Raw genomic sequence first — 7,423 nt, 5'->3', positions numbered from 1 at the left:
AGCATCTTCAGTATTAGCACTGTTTTCCTAATGGTCTTGGCAGCTCCCAGTATTGCTTGTGGCTTACACATTATGTCCAAGAAAGAGCTTACCAGCCAGGATTTAACTTCAGACATTCTTTAAAAAAAAAAAAAAAAAAAAGAATCATTAATCCTGACCCTCATCGATTATACCACAGTCCTCAAATTAATGTAATGTGAGAACAGAAAATTGAAATTGTAAAGAACTAAGCATTTCAATTACATGACAACAGAAATGATCGTGGTCGTTGGCATAACATATCAAGGAAAAAACTTTACAAAATAATGAAAACAATAAATTATGGAGAATGCTGGAGAGTGGGATGTAGCAAACCTCAATAAACTAATATGAAAATCGCTCTAGGATGAAAAAGTATATAATTACATGCATACCTCCTAAAATTGGAACGTCGAAGATCTCTACGAGCATAAAATGTGACTAACGGAGAGTAGAAGATTTCACTGATGAGCTAATCACAGTTTCACCCGTTGAGGACGGTCTGACTTTGCTACAACAGGCATTTCCCATAGGCAACACTCAAGAATCAATAGCACGTGTGCTTCACTGAAAAACAAGAAAAAAAAAATCTATTCTAAACAGGTGGTTTGCTGTTTTAAAAGAAAAACAAAAACAAAAACAGACAACGACAAAAAAAAACCCCTCATTTTAACACCATCGACACAGAATGACTTAATTTACTTAATTGCACAGGACGTGGTGTCCCCTTGCGCTCCTTCGGGTGATCCTCCTCCTGTCTGTATCCCTGGCCAGTTCCTCAGCATCCTGTATCCTACTTCTAATCTGGTCACTCCAGCGCAATGGGGGTCGTCCAGGCCGTCAAAGTTGTTCCTGCATGCCCTCAGTGACAATCGGTTCTCTGACATCCGAATAACATGGCCGAACCATTTGTGTTGTCTTTTTGTCACTTCATCATTGATGGTATTATTGAATCGGAGTTGGCTTATGATGTCACTGTTCTTTATTTAAGGCATAGCCCGGCAATAGTTTTCAGGCATCTCATTTCGAAAACCTGCAGTCTGTCCCTGTCTTCTTTCTTCAATGTCCAGCTTTCGGCTCCATATGTTGCAATAGGTCTTATAAGCGCTCTCTATAATATGCTTACTTTCAGAGATCCGGTGATGTCTTTGTTAGTCCAGATCAGTGGCGTACCGTGGGTCAATACATTGGGGGGGGGGGGCACCTCATGGCAGCAACATCAGAATTGCATAACGGTACAATTAAATGCGAGCGAGCGAGCTTTAAAATTTTGACATTTTACAGTCCCCAAACTGCCGTTTGTAGCTATCCATAATATATTTGCTTTGGAAATTAAGGGGGTTGCACCGGGCGCAACTGCTGGCAGTTGCTGGCAGTATCATCAGGAGAATGGCATAACGATTAAATGCGAGCGAGCGAAGCGAGCGAGCTTGAAAATTTTGACATTTTACAGTCCCCAAACTGCCGTTTGTAGCTACATTTTTTCGCTTTGGAAATTAATGGGAGGGGGCGCACCGGGCGCAACTGCAGGCAATTACTGATAGCAACATCAGGAGAATTGCATAACGATTAAATGCGAGCGAGCGAAGCGAGCGAGCTTAAAAATTTAGACATTTTACAGTCCCAAAACTGCCGTTTGTAGCTATATTTTTTCGCTTTGGAAATTAAGGAGAGGGGGCGCACCGGGCGCAACTGCTGGCAATTGCTGGCAGTAACATCAGGAGAATTGCATAACGTTTAATGCGAGCGAGCGAAGCGAGCGAGCTTGAAAATTTTAACATTTTACAGTCCCCAAACTGTCGTTTGTAGCTATATTTTTTCGCTTTGGAAATTAAGGGGAGGGGGCGCACCGGGCGCATGTAACTGCTGGCAATTACTGACAGCAATATCAGGAGAATTGCATAACGATTAAATGCGAGCAAGCGAAGCGAGCGAGCTTGAAAATTTTGACATTTTACAGTCCCAAAACTGCCGTTTGTAGCTATATTTTTTCGCTTTGGAAATTAAGGAGAGGGGGCGCACCGGGCGCAACTGCTGGCAATTGCTGGCAGTAACATCAGGAGAATTGCATAACGTTTAATGCGAGCGAGCGAAGCGAGCGAGCTTGAAAATTTTGACATTTTACAGTCCCCAAACTGTCGTTTGTAGCTATATTTTTTCGCTTTGGAAATTAAGGGGAGGGGGCGCACCGGGCGCATGTAACTGCTGGCAATTACTGACAGCAATATCAGGAGAATTGCATAACGATTAAATGCGAGCAAGCGAAGCGAGCGAGCTTGAAAATTTTGACATTTTACAGTCCCAAAACTGCCGTTTGTAGCTATATTTTTTCGCTTTGGAAATTAAGGAGAGGGGCGCACCGGGCGCAACTGCTGGCAATTGCTGGCAGTAACATCAGGAGAATGCCATAACGATTAAATGCGAGCGAGCGAAGCGAGCGAGCTTGAAAAATTTGACATTTTACCGTCCCCAAACTGCCGTTTGTAGCTATTTTTCTCGCTTTGGAAATTCGGGGGGGGGGGGGAGCACACCGGGCGCAACTGCTGGCAACGACTGGCAGTAACATCAGGAGAATGGCATATAACGGTTAAATGCGAGCGAGCGAAGCGAGCGAGCTTGAAAATGGTGACATTTTACAGTCCAAAAACTGTCGTTTGTAGCTACATGTATATTTTTTTTTCGCTTTGGAGGGAGGGGGCGCCCGGTGCACCCCCTGGATCCGCCACTGGTAGTCAAGGGTGTCGGTTTATGTTCATGATTGGGGGAGGTATGACCAGCGAGGGGGCGTCGAAGTGACCAAGCGGGAGAAGGATGTCCAAAATCTGCACTTTATATAGAGCATCCCCTAATTTCTTTGTGTTTGTGAGTGTGTGTGTTTCATAGATGGAAAAGTTAGGAAATAGCCAAGGTCAAGTCTTATTATTGGCAATGCAAGGCATTTTAATATAGACTAGTATGTAAAGCAACACTGCAAAATCAATGATCAAGCTTTGATAGCAAATGTGTACAACCTATATCAAACATCACATTGCGCAACATTGCAGCGACTCTTTGTGCCATTCCGGTGTTCTGAGTAGACTGCGCACATCCTGCTTGTATTCAAAATGCCAACCAGGAATCACGCTGAATCACAATCTTTTGTCGTCTCCGGGCCTTTTGAACAATGTTTCACTATATATACCTCTTTAATTATATGGTTAAAAGAAATCTTAGAAAAATATCTTTTTTCTTGATCATCCTTTCATGTCGATTTCAAAAGCAGTTCACTAACCCTTGAATTACCATTTTGGTAGGGTTTTTTTTTTCTTTGTTTTTTTTACCAGCGGATGGGGGGGGGGGCACGTGCCCCCCCCCCATGCCCCCCCCCCCCCCCCCGTAGTTACGCCACTGGTCCAGATATTTGTCCTTAGTCTGCCAAAGGACCAGGCAGCAAGAGTATAGTGCGCCTCTTCACATCCTCTGTTACTGAGGGTATCACACTACCAAGAAATACGAAGTTCTGCACTTTGTCTACACATGTGGCATTAATTGTTATGTCATAATCTTAATCTAAGGGTGTCATAACTTTACCCTTGGAGGTGTTTATCTTCATACCCCATTTTTCACAGGCTTCCTCTAGCTATGTAATTGATATTACGGGTTGTTCAAAGACCAGCTCAATTTGCAGGGTAGTATCATTGGTATACCTGATGTTGTTGATACACATACTACCCATCTTAACTCCACTGCCTAGATTTTTTTTTTTTAATCTGTCATTACAAGATGTAAAATAAACTTGGGGATAAGAGACGTCCTTGTCTGACACCTGTCACAACTGTGAACCACTCTGTAACTTTCCTCTTAACGAGCACAGCCCATTTGGATTGCTCATACATATAATTATCTGATTAGATGAACCAGGGCCCTGTTTTATCAAAAGATAAATTTAACGTTAAGTCAAAATAATCTATGATTAACCTCTCAAATCAACTCTAAGTCCACTTAATCTATGATTAACTTCCAAATCCACTTGAAGTCCGTCTTATCAAGACACCCAGAGTTGACATCAACTCCAACTTCCTAAAAAAACAACACATAAGTTTTCTCAACCGCTCCAAATCTATGATTAACTTAACAGGTGATAAATATCAACTTTAAGTAGAAACAGTGTAGGTAGACTCAATTGTAAGGCAATTTACACAAGAAAGATGACTGTCACACTTTCCTAGTCTAGCTGGGGTCTTGTCACAAATGTTCGTCTGTTAAATGCTAACCTTTCTCTAACATTTTGTTGCGTTTCTTTCATGTAATTATGGTCTTTTCCTTGCATGAAATTCACGATCGGCACGCATTGCTTACGCGACTGCTGCACGCAAACGCCCTCGACAGCAGGCACAATCCCAGCCTGCGCGCCCAGCGCCTCGGCACGCCGTCCGCCCGCCAATCAAGCTATCGCCAGCAAGCAAGTAACCGAGTATACAATACTGGAACTGGAACCGCGTCTGTGTGTAATGCATATCTTGCCAAAGTAAAGAACCCATATGCGAGGAAACCAGTGATTTCTGACGTGCGTAGGCCTACGTAGAGCTAGTTCGGCAATAGATACTAATTAAGAGTTTAGTAGGCATATACAGAAAATATAGAGTTTAGTATAGCACCGAGTACGACAGTAACTTGAGATCCAGCTTAACGTTAGGCCCAACTGGATATAGATAACGTTCAGCGAGTCGTTTGTACTTACCGTAACACGTAGTGGCGTACTGCATTCTATAATTTCGACATGTTGATGATGTAGACTTGCGATCTATTCTTTACAAAGCCGATCTGCGCCGTAGAGGTAAAACAAGCTACTGTAATCACCACACTCTCACAAGTTTCCATAATCCTACACGTAAACACACCGGACTTCAGCCTATTGAATTAAGACTTGAAGTAATCCTACGTATGTGCGGAATCTTTACGGTACACGCGTACGCAGATTTTCGTTGAGCTCGGGATGTGCTAGATCTATCGACCTACTTATTTCAATACAACGCAAAACTGCGTATTTTGCGGTTTTGTTGCAAACTTAATACTTCTATTCAAATTCATGAAATTCTTCCGTCGAGATGTTTTCATTGCAACTGATTGACAAATTGCCCTATACATCGACGTAAATAAGCACTGAATTGATCAGTGTTTTAGTGGTAGCCATGATAAAAAATCATGGGCGTACATACTCGAGAAGGATTCGAACCTACGACCTCCTGATCACCGGACAGGTGTCATCTCCACTAGACCACCGAGCTTTCGCCCGACAGCAAGTGTTGGTTCTAATCATTATAGCATGCAGCGGGTACTGCTTTGTTATTCAAATTCATGAAATTCTTCCGTCGAGATGTTTTCATTGCAACTGATTGACAAATTGCCCTATACATCGACGTAAATAAGCACTGAATTGATCAGTGTTTTAGTAGTAGCCATGATAAAAAATCATGGGCGTACATACTCGAGAAGGATTCGAACCTACGACCTCCTGATCACCGGACAGGTGTCATCTCCACTAGACCACCGAGCTTTCGCCCGACAGCAAGTGTTGGTTCTAATCCTTATAGCATGCAGCGGGTACTTCTTTGTTATTCAAATTCATGAAATTCTTCCGTCGAGATGTTTTCATTGCAACTGATTGACAAATTGCCCTATACATCGACGTAAATAAGCACTGAATTGATCAGTGTTTTAGTAGTAGCCATGATAAAAAATCATGGGCGTACATACTGGAGAAGGATTCGAACCTACGACCTCCTGATCACCGGACAGGTGTCATCTCCACTAGACCACCGAGCTTTCGCCCGACAGCAAGTGTTGGTTCTAATCCTTATAGCAATTCAGTGCTTATTTACGTCGATGTATAGGGCAATTTGTCAATCAGTTGCAATGAAAACATCTCGACGGAAGAATTTCATGAATTTGAATAACAAAGCAGTACCCGCTGCATGCTATAAGGATTAGAACCAACACTTGCTGTCGGGCGAAAGCTCGGTGGTCTAGTGGAGATGACACCTGTCCGGTGATCAGGAGGTCGTAGGTTCGAATCCTTCTCGAGTATGTACGCCCATGATTTTTTATCATGGCTACTACTAAAACACTGATCAATTCAGTGCTTATTTACGTCGATGTATAGGGCAATTTGTCAATCAGTTGCAATTAATACTTCTAATTCAGCGGCTGTATAGCGCTAATAATACTGCGTCGCACTAGCGGACTACGAATCCGTGGCCATGGCAAACAATCATGTTTTTGTTGTTTGTTTTGCTTAATGTATTGTTTTGTTTTATAGCAGACAGTACCGGAAACCAGCCTCGTCCTGCAGGTGTCGTACCTCTGGAGCTTCTAAATCCATATTGTTCATCTGGAATGTGTGTGTGTGTGTGTGTGTGTGTGTGTGTGTGACCCTGCATCACAAAACCAAGTTTTACGCGGTGGTAGGTATACTTCTTATCCCTTTTTGTGTCAAATGTCCACCCATTTCGCATACAAAGCTATGGACAGGGGATGAACGTGACACACAGAGAGTTAACTTAACGTAGGCCCGTAACAAGGATGTTAAGGGGGTGGGGTCATAAATAGGGATAATAGACCTATTTGACGGAGTAAAACGACCGAGTCGTCTGGGTCTGGGAAGGGCATGGCTTCGTGAAAAAAAAAAAATGATTGCGTGTTTGGGGTGGGGTATGTTCAATTATGCGGGAAACAAGCGAACGAGGGGCGTAGCAAAATGGCAGAAGATGCGGAAGGGGGTACCCCCTTCCTACATGAGGGGGCCTTTTGCATTTTTAGAATTTAAATTCCATGATCTAGGTCCCGTTTCATAAAAGATGCTACGATGGTTGGTGTACACTTGGGAAAGAGTATTTCGAATCTTTTTCAAACAGAAAGGTGAGACTATACATTTTTTCATTTATTAGCGAGACAGCTAAAACAAACTGAATTATTTTATCTTAGGTAATTTTGTCACTTACTCATCATAACAATGTAATATCCGAGTCTAACAAACAAGAAAGAATACTGTGTTGTATACTGTAATTGAAACGTGTCAAAAGGTCACCAGAAACAAGTTGGGCTTATAGATAGTACGAATTCTGCCGTTCTTCTTTAGCATCCACTGTATGGTTACATTAAACTTGTGTAACAACATCCTTCCCCTGACTGTTGGAAGGAATCCAAATAATAATCACAGTTGAGGAGTTTTGTACTTATGATTGTGCGTGTCGTGCGAATGAAGCTTGATATTAAATGATCGCATGGACAATTATGTCTGACATGAAGTAATGAAATAAATAAAGATATTAACTTCATAAAAACTTTAGTTGCCGTTTTTCCAGCAGAGCTCAGTGTTCAAGACAGGATTCAATGCGTTATGTGTATAGGCATTTGTTCTTTGTGT

This window comes from Diadema setosum, chromosome 13 (genome assembly GCF_964275005.1).
Source record: "Diadema setosum chromosome 13, eeDiaSeto1, whole genome shotgun sequence".
In the NCBI taxonomy this organism is placed as follows: domain Eukaryota; kingdom Metazoa; phylum Echinodermata; class Echinoidea; order Diadematoida; family Diadematidae; genus Diadema; species Diadema setosum.
This window is presented reverse-complemented; position numbering follows the sequence as displayed.